Consider the following 15623-nt stretch of genomic DNA (forward strand, 5'->3'; position numbering starts at 1 on the left):
ACCCGGCTGAAAAATACTGTTGATGCAGTACATGCTGATTGTTTAACCAACACATGAAGGATCTAATCCCATCCCAGCCTTCTTTATTAGCAAGCCAAACTGAAGCAGGCCAAACTTTAAAACCTAAACTCACTTGCCCTGGCCACACAAGTTAAAAGCCCATCTCACCAACATCCAACTCCATCCACAATTGTAGTAACTAGCAGCATCGCACAATACAGACACCTGCAGATGCCAAACTGGACACAATAAAAACATGGCCTGACCCATTCCAAAGTCTCAATCTCTGTGAGTGTTACTTTTCTCCCCAAGTTCAACTCCTTGTTTATTTCTCAAGATCCTCAGCCCATGTACCAGATGTTGGGATCTGGGGAGGCTCACTTAAGGACACCTCTGTTCACCATCTCCCTACAAAGGTTGACCCTGCCCCCTGAAATTTAGACAACTTAGAGGAGCAGAGCAGAATGTGTGCTTTCTGCAGCTGGACACATCACAACAAGAAAGGGCAGAGGAAAGGACCGAGCCGGGGGTCACAGTCAGATTCTACCCTCAAACTCTAGAATTGGAAAACTCAAATCTCTTGCCCTGGGTAGGGCAGAGTAAGGGATGTTAAGGAAAATATCTCTCTTTGTGGAAAATAAAAGTGGGTAATAAGTACTCTTCCAACTTTGATCATGAATATAGGACCCAACCTGAACTATTTAGTGTTTTTTTCCTAGGAACAGAGAAAGCAGAGAGTTGGTTTCATACAAGATTTTGACTTTCTTAGGAACCATGAATCCAGGGAGAGGTTGGTTTTAGCTGCCATATTTTAGTTATGAGAGCTATGTGATAGAAAAATAAATACAGGTTGATGGTCATATTACCAAAACAATATAAAAGTGATGCTCAAGGGTGACTTAACAACAGCAAAACCATGTGAAATTTGGGATGCTGTGAAATGAATAGCAGTTAATGATTATTTCCACTGTTATGAATTATTTATGACATTTGAAATAATAAAAATTTAATGATTGTAATAATGTAATAAACATAAGAATTTAAAGATAATTCTTATAATATTAAAGATAATTCAATAATATTGAACTTGGAATTTATTTTATATTAATAAATAAATGAGTAAACAGATTAGAGTAGATGGGAGTCTGCATTTATGAGTGTACTGATGGAAATTTTCTGCCAAAGAATTTAAACAGGATTGTTTTTCTAAGGACATTTCCTCATAGAAAGGTTTTTGTAGGTTACCAAATATCCTGAGAACTACAAAACGTTGCTTGACACAGATCCCTGGCCAAAAGAACATCAACTGATAACCTCAAGAGATTCTAGTAAAACTAAGATAGATGTAAAACATCAACAGAGAAAGCAGACCTTCAAGTCACTCTAGTCCTGCATAAACAGAACCCACATGGGCATTCCACCAAAACCACAAGTGTCTCTCATTCTCTTCTTACTAAGTTTGGTCCCTCAGGTAAGGTCTCTAGCCAGTGCTAACTCTGGTGACTCACAACTAAACCATGTACCTGTCTGTAGTTGGTGATGAGATTTTGTGACAATTCTATTAAAAGTAGGAATTTCCCGTCACAACGGAAAACACTATATTGTTTAATTTGACAGAATGTCTTCTTGAAAGGCAGCTGTCACTGATTTTTGAGCTATCCTTCTGGAATACTTACCAGAACAATAAAAGGAAAGAAGAAATACTTCTTATCTGGGCATCACATTTTCTCTAGTGGAGACTTTCTTACTAGATAGCATAGAAACATCCTTGTAATTAAAAAGGTTTGAGAAGCTAAAATATGTGTTGGCCATGAGAAAGGGCTATTATGGACATCAGAAGCATCAGGACACAGTTTACGATGTTAAATTGTGTAGCTGTGTGCTGCCCTGGTTTAAGTGCAGGTTAGGATTAAGCCAATGTAGTTTTTCCAACAAAAAGTAATTTTCCAAGCCCTATGTTTACCTTGCCCATTCCCTTGTTATTTAATCTTACAGAAAACCTAATAAGAATGTACTTTGAAGGGTAAAGGAAGAAAACCAAACATTCCTTTTGGTACTTACCTAAAAACATATATATATATATATATATATATATATATATATATATATATATATATATATTTCTATAAATTTATATTTATATATTTACATATATATGTATTTCCTCAGCAAACATTCTATGAAGTTATCAATATTCTTCCTTCCAAATTCTCAATGTCCTCCACTGTGTCTTTTTCTACAGGTAATAAGTCCATCTGGGAAAAGAGTCACCTCTTTTCAAATAAGAACAAAAATAAGAACTTAAAAATTTGAGGAGCTTGGGGGATGGATGAAAATGGCCTTCCTTTCTATTCATTTAATGGCCCAAATCTGCACATCAGAACACTCTCCTTTCCCAGCACAGAAGCAGTCTCTTTAAAAATAATGTCAATTGAGACAAGTATATTATAAAACAAAGAAAAAAAGAGAAGGAAAACAAAACAAAACACCACTTCACTGCTTTCCTTACCCTAGAATATCTCCCTCCCGTTCACCTTTCTATTTTTGGGCAAATCAAGCATCTGCTTTACTGGGTCTTCACTAGCAGTAAGCTGACAACTGAAGATTTTCTGCTGCCCGGCAAGCCTTCACATGGAGTGACGGGCGCTCCTCATCTGCCCACCCCTCCCCACGCCCTCTCTTACTACCAGGCTGAGTGTCCTTTCCATCTTCCCCATTCCCAGCACTCCCAGCTTTGGCTGCCAGGCCCAGAGGATAACATACAGCCCAGGGGCTCTAGGGGCTCCCTGGGGAGTTCAGGCTTAGCACCTAGCTAATCTCCAGTCCTGCCAGATCTCTCAGAGTAGCTACAAAATGGATTAAATACTTTCGAGGTCTGGTCTGGAAGTCTATCCACCAGTTATAGCCTTCCTTTCCTAAAAGAAACAGGAGGTATGCCCTTGAATTCTCACAGAGATTTTCCACCCTCACTCTGGATGCACATATCTACAAGTCATAGGACATTCTTCTTGAGGTCTGCTATTGATCTGCCTGGATCCCTCCTGTCAAATATTCCCCATTGGTCAAAGTTTTCACCATGAGGAATTAACTTTCCCCTACTTAGAGTTTGCAACATCCAGCCCTTTCTCTTTGTTCTTCTCTCACAAAGTTAGATCCCACTCCCTGAAGTAGGGTTAAATATGAGTTTGGAGGTGGCCAGGTCTGTAGCTACCAAACAGGTGTCAGAGAATTTGTGTATTTATGCTGGTGAAAATATTATATCTAGGGAAGAAAATATAATTCAAGCCACCAGTTAATTAAACTTGGAATAATTCATTGCTAATCCCACATCTTCTGCACAGGTCAAACAAGTGGATAAAATGAAAATGTGAAGGTATTCACCACCCTTCCGCCTTCCTCCCATGTCTTTGCAATTTTGGTACGGGAGGGTGGAGAGAGGAGACTTTCTTTCCACTCTTGCTACCACAGTATCCTAAACTCCACCCTTTAAGGAGCTAAAATAGGAGCATAATTATTTACTGTACACCCAGGAACTGGAGAAATAACCACAGGATGGTTTGATGGATCCATTCAGTCTACTCTAGGATGCATCTCACCTTACAGATGAGAAAACTGAGTGAAGTAACTAAGTGCAAAGTGCCCCCCAGGACAGTGCTATTAAAAACCACCCCAAAGTAATTTCTGTAATGGAAACTAGCCATTCTGTCAAAGTAGTTATGGACTCTGCTGTTTCTGACTGTTTCAAGGTCTTTGTCCTGTCCCTAATAAATACATTCTCTTCACAACTGGGGCTCGTAGAAACAAGAATAGTTCAGAACAGAATATCCCTATCGTTTATGATGTACTGGAAAAACAATTTCACATTGTCACTAAAGTCACCTGTGATTTGTTTAGACTGCATCACTTCAGCGCTTCTGAAGTTCATGCATTCTTCTTTGTCACTTCTCCACTCCAACACATAGTCATTCCAGTCATCATGGGGGCAATTGAATGTGATCTACCTTCTCCCATGATCTTGGTACAACTAATACATCATCAGACTTTGGAAGTCTTGAGTTTGATGGCGCATGTCAAAGCTTAGATTAAGCCTGTTCCTAGAGCTGAATGCCATTTTAAGCTTATGAGAAGGCAACATATTCTGTTCTTTATCTTGGTGTGCTTTAGGCATTTTGCAGAGCCCTTTTCTTTTACGGGCCCGAGTCATCTTTACAACTTCCATCAAATGTTATTACTATTTGTCCGTAGATTTCTGGATCCATATCAAATTTTCACCCCAGTAAATCCGTCCTAACAAAATGGATGAGAGGCTGAAAAGGCAAGAGCCACAGCCAACCCCCAAAATTCATGCCTTGAGCAAAACACAGTTCCTGAGGCTTAATAGAGATGTCACAATGATTCAGTCTCTTGCTCCTTGCCTGGAGCTGCGCGGCTCCCAACCAAGCCCTGGTACCACGTGACCCTGACTTTGTGAGTCTCTTCTCTGACCTAGAAGTTGGAGAGTTTAGCTCAGTCTTTATTAAAGCCATACTCACCAGCTCCTTATATCCCAGGAATAACAAGTTTCTGAAGATGCCAGAGATCAAGTTTGTTATTTTTTGTTTATTTTGTTATCTTAGTTGTTCTCAAAATAGCTTAACTCACTTTACAACCTTTTAAGTACCTTTAAGTGTCCCATGTACATAAAGGATAGCAGTAGAAATATGAAGTGAAGTGGAAAAACATCAGAGAGTCACGATTAGTAATTAGGCATAGTTCCCAGCAGGTATAAACTTCAGGACAAACAGAAACATCAATGTATGGCTCCACAATCTTGTGATGAACCACTGGAATTTTTGGCACTTTTGTTTTATGCCTAATGCTATTTCTTTGCTGTTACTCCCTCTACAATCCTCCTGCCAATGGAAAAAGTTCTAAGAGTTAGCCTTGGCCAAACTTTAACGTGTGTGTAACTGACCTGGGGATCTTGTTAGAAAGTAGCGTCTCACTCGGTAAAGCCGGTGGGGCCCGAGATGCTGCACAAGGTGCCAGGCGATGCTGACGTTGCCGGCCCACAGACCTCAGGTCACCCCTTGAACAGCGAGGCAGATGACAAGCTCCTGGAGAGAGGGAAGAAGGCTTACCACCGCTGCACCCACTTCCCCGATCACCCCTGACCCCAGGCCCCCATACCAACAAATCACTCACTTAGGATTTGTTAACCCAACAATCAAGGACACGCAAGGCTCATCACCCTCTCCGGTCATGATCACGTCCCATTCCCAAGCCCCGTGACCGTGTGGCTTATTGGGTCTGTGCAGCAGGACATCAAGTCCTCCCAATTTGGCCTCCTGTATCTCTCTCATATGTGCCCCCTCCTTTGCCTCTATACGACCGATCTAAGTTTCTCTAGCCTGTCTTCCCTCTAATCCATCCTTTCTATTTTCCGTCACAGCTTACTGAAAAACCCGAACGAACTTTTTGGCCAACTCAGTGTTTCTGCCAGAACGATCATCCAAAAGCAGGGTTCTCATTGCCTTGAGAAAAAAATCCAACCCCCCAGCCTGGTAGAATACAAGCCCCCTTCACCTTCTGGCTGCTGTTCAAACTGTCAGGCTAATATCACAACTCTTCCACACGTAAACCCTGGGCGCCTGCCATGCAAAGGAGGGAGGGCCAGGCTCCCAGAAGAGACCATGTTCTTTCACCTCCCTGCCTTGAACATGCCTTAATCTCTCTCTAGAAGATTCTTCTCCTCGCCTATCCCTTCTCTTTAGGTGAAACTCTTCCCTCAAAACCCAGTTCAAATGTCATCTGCTCTCTGAGGCTTTTCGGAATTCCCTTCTCTCAGGCAGCCTTCTGTCCTCTGCTGTATGCCTGACCCCTTTATGTTCTCCAAGCACACATTTTGCAATGTTTCCTTAGATGCCTTTACCTAGCTGTCTCTCTCACTAAAACTGAGGGTTCCTTGAGACAAAACTGTGTCCTTTTTTTATTGAAGTATAGTTGATTTACAATGTTGCATTAGTTTCAGGGGTACAACACAGTGATTTGATATTTTTATAGATTATACTCCATTTAAAGTTATTATAAAATATTGGCTATATTTCTTGTGCTGTATGTTACATCCTTGTATCTTATCTATTTTAAACCTAGTAGTTTTTGTCTCTTAATCCCCTTTCCCTATCTTGTCCATCCCCCTGCCCCTCTCCCCACTGGTAACCACTAGTTAAACGGTATCTTATTCGTCTTCCCGCTCCTGCCTCCACTAATGTGTAGAACAGTGCCTGATACCTAAGGGCTGCTCAGTAAAGTTTTGCCGCATAAATAAATGGGGAGTAACACAGCTGTAGAAATACATCCCAACGACTTGCATGCCTGGGTGCTCACGGCCCTAGGGAAACCTGCTTCCCCACCACAGATTTCTCTCACAGCACTTTGCCTGACCTCCAGTATGAGAAGACCTCCAGTACCTGGAAGGGGAAGAAATATAAAGAGTAGACGGGGCCCCAGAAGCCCCAGTCTTGGCCTGACTATTTGGGCCTTGCCTATAAATGTCAGAGAGGAGCAATTTTAAAGATGTCATGCCAAAATTTCTTTCAGGAGATTAAATCTGGTAATAAACAAGCAAACAAATTTAAAGCTTAAAAGGTAAAGATCTCTTTTGTTTTTGTTCTTCTTCTTTTTTTTGTCTTGGCTAAGCACGATGCTTGAAATATTCACATGGAACGTGGGAGGCATTTCACAGGACTTATTTACGACTAACGAGTATGCACCCCTCTGGGAAAGGCACGATGCATGTGGAGCGGGTTCAGTGCCTCTGAAACCTTCATTTATTAGCTGGGGATCAACTCCCACCCTCCTGATGGAGCCTCCTCCTAACTTCAGGCTCAGAGACTGGAGTGTGTGCAGGGTGCACAACGACAGCTGCTTCCTCTTCAGGTCCGCCATGAATTCCAAATGCCCGGTGGGATTTCTTCCCCTGCAGGACTTATGCTGGGTGAGAAAATTTGCCTGGACTAGTCCTGGCACTTGCTTGGCTGTTCCTATTTGCCCTCCTCCTCCCATAAGCCAAACAAAAAACACATTTTCTGAAATAGACAGCATCGAAGTCATTTCTTTTCAATGCTGTTCAATTGCATTTTTTTTTTCTTCCCACCGATCAAGTGATGAAGGAACGGGAGACAACTCCGGGGTGCTCCACTGAGCCTCTTCATTTTGCCGATGAAGAAACTGAGACCTAGTGAAAGGGAGGGACTGAGGCAACTCTACATGGTGACAGAGGTGGAACCAGAATCCCTGAGTGCTGGGCTAGTTCCGTCTCTAGTCACAGTATCTGACTATTAACTGTACTTTTTATTAAACTTCATGGATATTGGAGTGAAAAGACCTGGGTTCAAGTTGCAGTCCTGCCAATTTTTAGTTCTCCTTGATAAGATACTGAGCCCAGTATTGTCACCGATAAAACAGGTAAACAATAATTACTACTCCCACAAGGTTACTGTGAGAAACAAATGCATTATGATTAAAGAAGTGCTTTGTAAAGACTAAGACATGTTACAAACATTAATTACTGTTACCTCTTTCTAACAATCAGTTTGTCAAATTTTTTGCTATGGAATTTAATAGAATTTTGTGCCACCTACAGAATGAAGACAGACTGATTTTAAAAGTATTTACAATTCTAAAAGAACACATGTGAACTGCATAAGGTGAAGGGATTTCTTTGAGCTGTAAATTTGTCTTTAGTATTTCTTTTTTGCTACTGGCCATGTCCCAACACACCTCTTAATCAGTTTCAAGTATGTCAGTCTTGAGTATGTCAAATTTGTTTTGAGAATTAGCCAGGATGTTCTAGCCGCTGGCCCTCATCCTTTCTCCTCGGTCATTTTTTGCCTTTGGGACATCTAATGCCAAGCAGAGGTTAGGACAATCAGAGTAATGACTCAGGGGACTTCTTCACCAGGTTTCCTTGAAGATTCAACAATTCAACAGAAATTTAAGTACCAACTGTAATAACGATAACTAACACTTGCATAGACCCCACCACTAACAAAGCCATACCCACACAATCTACAGAGGAAGGGAACTTCTTTCCCCATTTGATAGAGGAGGCTCACTGATGTAAAATAACTTTTTCAGGTGCCCTAGTGGCAAGTTCTGATACTAAAGGCAGTGTATTTCCTACTCAGCACACTATTGCCTTGGTTACTCCCAAGGTTTAAAAAGAGTGTATCTTCCCAAAGGAGTATCCAACGTGTGGGTAAAAGTAAGGGTGGGGAGAAGAAGTTCTGAGACTTCTTGAGTCGTTATTTAAATTTGGCGAAAATCCTTATATGGTGCGTATTTATTATCGTAGGCTGTTAGCACTGTTAGTGAAGCTCAACAAGAGGCAAATGAAAGATGTTAAGGACAGTTTGCCATAACGGTTGGTTTTGCATGGATATACACCCCTCTCCCTGTCGGTGATGTGACAGCACGAAGGAAGGAGGGAAAGTGTCCGTGGGGACAGGCTCCAAGTCAGAAGCTGAGGGTGGGAAGCAAGGAGCATTCTGTCCGGGAAAGCCTATGAGTTTCGCCCTACTTGCCAGATGCAAACAGAGAGGACTGTGAGGTTTAGATGCATTTAGCGTTCATGCTTGCCAGCTGCTGCCCACATGGGGTTCAGATCCAATCTCCAGCAACAGCTTTGCTTTCCTGTCTCACTGCACCCATGTACCCTGGGGTTGGCGGTTCAGATCCAGTCTCCAGCAACAGCTTTGCTTTCCTGTCTAACTGCACCCATGTACCCTGGGGTTGGCGGTTCAGATCCAATCTCCAGCAACAGCTTTGCTTTCCTGTCTCACTGCACCCATGTACCCTGGGGTTGGCGGTTCAGATCCAGTCTCCAGCAACAGCTTTGCTTTCCTGTCTCACTGCACTCATGTACCCTGGGGTTGGCAGAGCCAAAGCTTTCATGATGTTTTATTGCTTCGACATCTGGTACAAGGAGAACTGTTTCCCTGGGCTACTTGAAAACTCACAAAACATGATTTGGCTGACCTCAAGTGTTCGGCGCTCAAGTGTAGCAATAATATTTAGTACGAGAAGTTGACAGGTTGTCAGAAACACCTCGACTCAGACACTGCACCTCACAGCCACCTGGTTCTTGGAGCTGCTAGCAGCCGCCGTTTCCTCTTCCTGGGCCCGTTCCCTCCAGGGTGCTCACAGAAGCCACCCAAAGGCCAGAAAATGACTAGGAAGCCTCATTGGGTACTACACGCCTCTGCGGCCAGTTAGGGTCTGTATCAAGGTGACTTGACTGTCCCCCAGGCTCCAGATGCACTTGCCTGGGCCTCCTTTAATGAATATCCTCTAGTTTGACCCAAACACAAAATCACTGACTCTTGAGCTCTCCCTGATGTTTTCAGGCCTTCCAGGGTGCTGAAGATTTCTCTACCCTGTGTGGGAGGACCAGGCCTGGCTACATCATTTGTGGAACCCAGTGCAAAGTGAAAATGCAGGAACCTTATTCCAAAAGCAGGAGAAAACGTGCTCTAAAAGTGCTTGTATGTGGGCTTCCCTGGTGGCGCAGTGGTTGAGAGTCTGCCTGCCAATGCAGGGGACACGGGTTAGAGCCCTGGTCTGGGAAGATCCCACATGCCGCAGAGCAACTGGGCCCGTGAGCCACAACTACTGAGCCTGAGTCTGGAGCCTGTGCTCCGTAATGAGAGGCCACGACAGTGAGAGGCCCGCGCTCCACGATGAGGAGTGGCCCCTGCTCGCCACAACTGGAGAAAGCCCTCGCACAGAAACGAAGACCCAACACAGCCAAAAATAATAATAAATAAATAAATAAAAATGTAAATGCTATGTGACCTAATTAACAAAAAAAAAAAAGTGCTTGTATACAAACTTTGCCTTTCTTCCATGGCTTCTCTCTTCACTCGTCATGGAATTTTTTTTAATTTAGTATTTAATGTTATTATAAATAAAGAAATATTTTTAATTTTAATTTATAGCCTGAATTTGACCATTCATCTTGATATTGTGCAACGCCAGTTTTAAATGAAAATACAAGAGCACTTATTTCATATGCAGCATCACCAAAATTACACGATTTGTATATCAGAACTGGTACAAGCATATGTATGTTTTTCTAACCGGAAGAGTGGGAAAAACTGCACAAAACAAAATCACCTGTTTTTCTTTCACTTGTTTATATATGCATATATGATCTAACTATCTTTTTGGCTTGCTGATGAGAAAGGAAGGAGCGAAATGAGAAGAAACTCTGGGTTACCCCATCTTTCCCTTTCCTTCTATGCCATCATTTCAGCATAAGTGGTTGGCTAATGCAGGGAGGTACAGGAGTGGGAAAGAAGGTGATAGAGATCCTTGGTCTTTGTGTTTCTTAGGACGCTATTGCCTTCTTTCTGTGCTTGAAGCTAGTTCTTCAAGAATGGAAAGCATGGATTATCAGGATTGTCACCATCTCCTCTCAATCCATCCTAGATGTAACACGCTTACCTTGTCCCCGCCTTGAGTCTCACTGATCTCCCATGCACCCTCTAATCATGGGTACCCTGTGCTGATAGCACCCTGTACTCATGGACACCCTGGGCTCGTAGAATCCTGTGTTCGTGGGCACCCTCTGCTCATTGTATCCTGTGCTCACAGGGCCCCCTGTGCTCAAGGGCATCCAGTGTTTTGGCATCCTGTGCTCATGGACACCCTGTTTTCAGAGACACCCTGTGCCCACAGGCATCTTGTGCTCACGGGCCATGGTGAGTGCTATAAGCAAGTGAGGAGGGAAATGATTGACCACAAGCATATTTCACATATCTCCTTCCTCTGCATCTTTCATCGCCCCATTGTACTAAATGTATAAAGATGTAATTATCAAGAATTTCAAGATAGCAACAGCAGAAGGTTAAACCCAGTTTGGGGCTCTCTTGATCACAGGTCCCTTTTAAGCACTATTCCTCAAGGGACTGCACAGGTCACAGGCCCACGAAGCCAGCCTGAGGCCCAGTCTTGTTGGTTTTTGTCCTCCTGCTGGTTAACTCTCACTGTAACGAGCCCTGGGATTCTTGACACCTTTTCTTACCATCTCCCAGATTCAACCCACTTGATGTCATGGAACTCTGAGTGCTGCAGTTATGTTAGGGCCCTCGCTCCTGCAGTCTCCTAATAGTCTCCTGTCCTGCCCCCTCTTGCTGACCTCCAGCCACTACTAGTGTTGCAAGGGAATCAAAAACAGGCAGCTTCTAGGAAACCACTTGGCAAACGCATCCCTGTGTTTGCATATTTCGGTGTGCCACCTGCAGTGTAATTCCTGAAAACAGCCAAGATAAAATGTAATCACTGTCTCTGTAATGATTTACTAAAGTAACACAAGCTATGATTGTTAACATTTTCCTAGAGCAATAGGTGGTCTATGAAGCATCACTGAGGCAAAGTCAGGTTTAAATCTAGAATATGCCCTAACCATTATAAATCAGACAGAAGAGTTCAAGTTTCAGCTCTACCACTAATGATACAAATAGCTTAGCTTCCAGGAGCCTTGGTTTTCTCCTCCATAAAATGGATCATTCATCTCACAGTATTGTTTTGAGTCTAAGGTGGTAATGACTGTAAAAGGACTTTGCAAACTCTAAAATGCTATACAATTTGTAAGATGACGCTATGATGTGAATTGTAACTTAAGTTTGGAAATTAAAAAAAATCTTTAACATTAAATTGAAAAGTGAGTACTCTACCCCCAAAAGTACAAGGTTTGGAGAACATAGGAAAAGAGTCACCTCCTCTGTTCCTCGTCTACCCCCTCACCCCTAGTTTCCATATGCCTAGATAGAGAGGGGGGAAAAGATGTAGACTTTGGAGGTGAATGACAGTGAGATGGGGTAGACACAGTTAGACACTTTATTGTAATTTGGTTAGTTAACAGCGTGTCTTCTCTGCTTACTACTAAGCTCCACAAAGGTAGACCTTTTGTCTTGCTCTCTGCTGTATCCTCAGAAGCTAGCACATTGCTGGGCATGCAGTAAGTGTTAAGTGGTTATTTTTGGAATGAATGCATGAATAAGGAGTAAGGGGAAGAACAACAGACTAAGCGCATGGCTGAGGATGTAATGAGGAGAGGAGAGGGCGGGTGGAGGCATCGAGATGCTGTTGTGCTAAGCCCATCCTCTGACTCCTAGTTCTCATCCCAACTACTGATTTATCCAGATGCCAAGGTGAGAATGCTAATGTACAATGTGTACAATATATCCTTGCAGCATACTTATTTTATACATAGTAGTTTGTACCTCTTAACCCCCTACTTGTACCTTGCCCCTCCGCCCTTCATCTCCCCACTGGTAACCAGTAGTTTGTTCCCTTTATCTGTGAGCATGTTTCTTTTTTGTTATATTCACTAGTTTGTTTCATTTTATAGGTTCCACATATAAGTGATAACATACAGTATTTATCTTTCTCTGTCTGACTTATTTCACTAAGCATAATGTCCTCCAAGTCCATCCATGTTGTTGCAAGTGGCAAATTTTTATCCTTTTTTATGGCTGAGTAGTATTCCATTGTGTATATATGTGTGTGTGGTGTGTGTGTGTGTGTGTTGTGTATATATAATGCCACACCTTCTTCATCCCACTTAGGTTGCTTCCATATCTTGGCTATTGTAAATAATGCTGCTGTGACGTTGGGATGCATGTATCTTTTTGAATTACATTTTCTTTTTTTTTTTTTCAGATGTATACCCAGGATTGGAGTTGTGGGATCAAAAGGGGATCATATGTAGTTCTATTTTTAGTTTTTTGAAGAACCTCCATACTGTTTTCCACAGTGGCTGTACTCTGCTTAAAATTTATATATGATTGCTGGAACTACAGCAGCCACACTGTCACCATGAGGCACTTGAGGCTGGAAGCCAGCACTAAAGTTTTCACAGCAGAATGATGGAGAGAATTTGGTATATTTATGATATTGTACCACCACTGCTACAGTGCTGACTGCTTCCTCCAACCTTCATATTACGTGAGAGAGAAATAAAATCCTGTCTTGTTTAAACAACTATTATTTGGGTTTTCTTTTACAGGCAGCCAGATTAAAGCCCAACTGAATCTCAGCTTAGTAGAGCAGACTGAAAAATCTAAAAAAAAGATGAAAATATTACAATATTTAGTTAAGAAGATATGTGATAAAAATGATAATAGTGATGTTTTCATATCAGGAAATAAAAGATAGACAACTCAATCAATGTTATTGGGAAATGGGATGGGATAACCATCTGAAAAAAATGAGATCCCTACTTCACATGTTCACGCTAAATTTCATATGTATCAAAGACTTAACTGTAAAAAATAACAGCATAAAAGTGCAAGAAGAAGTCATAGAATTTAAAAAATTTTTTCAGAGGGAAGAAGATCTTTCTTAACACAAAAGGTAAAAGCCATGAAACAGACGATTGAATTTTATGTAAACTCAGTTACAGAAAAATAAAGAAAATGTATACAACATTGCAAAAATTCATTGGCAGAATCAAAAGAAGACTAACAGACTGAGAAAAATATTTGCAACTCATATCACAGCAAAGGAATTTTTTTTTGATATATAATGAGCTCTACAACCAATAAGTAGAAGACCATCGATGCAGTAGAAGAGTAGAGGGTGTGAATAGATGGGTCACAGAAAAAAAGCAAATGACCTCTCAGCATAAGAAAAGATGCTTAGTTTTATTCTGGGCAATACAAATTAAAATTAAACGGCATAGCATTTTAACTCATCAGATTGACATATGGTGGTAAGGAGAAACAGGACTTTACTCGAATATATTGTTGGTGAGAGTACAAATTGTTTCAAACATAAATTGAGAAAATTTAGCAATATCTTTTGAAATTTAAAATGCACGTACCCTTTGACTTATGGATTCAACCTCTAGTCATTTATCCCCAAATATACCAGTACATGTGTGAAAGGATTTATCCATTCATTCAACAAATGAGTTCCTACTTTATTGAAAGCTCTCTTCCAGGCACTCTATATACAAGGATAGCCACTAGATAGGAGATTAGAAACAAACTAAGTATCCACAAATAAAGGTCTGGTAAAATAAATTATGGCACATCCATGCAAAAACAGATTATGAAACTATTAAAAAGAAGCAGGAACAAATGTAGTGATATGGAAAGATATTTTGAAATACGAGCTTCCTGAGGGCATGGATTTTTCTTTTGCTTACTGTTGTATTCCTAACACATAAAACAATGTATAGCACACATTAGACTTGCAACAAATATTTGATGAGGTAATAAAGTGAGAAAAAGCAAGGCACAGAATGGTGTGCTACAATTATTATATGTGGGGAAATATGAATATATATGAATATAAGATATATGAATATAAATATGAATATATATATACATACACTCATACACACTTCTAAATGCATAGACCATCCTTGGGTGCATAAGAAACTGGTAACATGGACTGCCTCCAAAGAGAGTACTAGGGAATGGGGGGCCAGGGAAGGAATTAGACTCCCTTCATACCATACCACCTTTTTTTTGAATGTTGTGCCACATGCATTAATTACGTCTTTAGAAAAGAAGTACACAAGTTCACCACATCTGCATCTCTTCAGATCCTATTTTGCTTCCCCACAGGTGCTGGCTCAGGTAGGAATCAGCACACTTTGGTGGTTTCTGAGACAATTCCAGCAAAATGCTAGGCATTTTTCATAAATGTATTCCTCTTGCTAACATTTAATAGAGGCATGGCTATTAACCCTGCACCTACTCACAAGCAATTCAACTGAGATGACAAGGGACTGAAACGACTCATTCCCAAATACAAAAATGTGTGTGGATCTTCCAGCCCCTTGTAAGAAGACAGTAATCTTCATGGCTGCTCAAAAATTTCAGCAGGTATTATTTGTTAGTTCAGCTCTGCTCAGAAACCTTTCCTGAGACCTCATCCTACTGTCACTCCCCCAACACACATGCTCTCAGCATGGATCAACGTTCCACAGCTGTATTTGCAAAGTGCCCTGCGATTATATCTCTCAAAACTTTAACTCAGGACATTGAACTTTCTTATATTCTTATCTGTCTCCTACACTAGACCGAGAACTGACTCCTTGCGGAAGGGACCATGTTTCAACGTTTCTATAACTCTGACAACTAGCGCAGTGCCCAGTTTAGTAATTTCTCAGCAAATGATTGAAAAGTTAATATAGGAAGGATTGAATGAAGAGTTCAGATGCCTTTTGCAAGGAAATCCCAGCCCCACAGGTAAGCATTTTTGTGACAGGCTAGAGGCTTGACTGGGTCAGATGTTACCCTCAGTGGAGAGATAACCTAATACAATGGGTGGATATAAAATATATCCACTAAAATGGCCACCATTAGTACCAGAGGAATAGTACTGAGACTCCAGCAGAAGGGCAAGTCAGAGGTCCAGTCGGGAGAAGAGGTGAAAGGCCAGGGCTCTGCAGAAACAAGCAAGATGCAGAGTTCGAGACAGAACAAGTTCAAACTCTAAAAAAGGTTGTCCTTGAATGTGGCAAAAGAGCTCAGGCCTTGGTTATCAGGGTGGGCCAGAAGTTCAAGGGAACACAGAATGGCTAAAACATATAAGGTTGGGCTGGGCAAAGAGTTAGTTCTGAGTTT

General features: G+C 41.5%; 1 long non-coding RNA gene across 5 annotated transcripts in view; it reads right to left on the reverse strand.

The window, feature by feature from the left end:
* The window catches only part of LOC309635153, a 501613-nt gene that overhangs the window by 126432 nt on the left and 359558 nt on the right, over positions 1 to 15623 (reverse strand). For 4 of the 5 annotated variants that reach the window (XR_014248666.1, XR_014248667.1, XR_014248669.1 and 1 more), the window contains exon 4: positions 4955 to 5096. The exons of the other annotated variant lie outside the window; for it this stretch is intronic. This is a non-coding gene — a long non-coding RNA (uncharacterized lncRNA). The remainder of the gene's footprint in view (positions 1 to 4954; positions 5097 to 15623) is intronic. 5 annotated transcript variants of the gene reach the window in all.

Source organism: Balaenoptera borealis (assembly GCF_965194805.1).
Source record: "Balaenoptera borealis genome assembly, chromosome: 9".
In the NCBI taxonomy this organism is placed as follows: domain Eukaryota; kingdom Metazoa; phylum Chordata; class Mammalia; order Artiodactyla; family Balaenopteridae; genus Balaenoptera; species Balaenoptera borealis.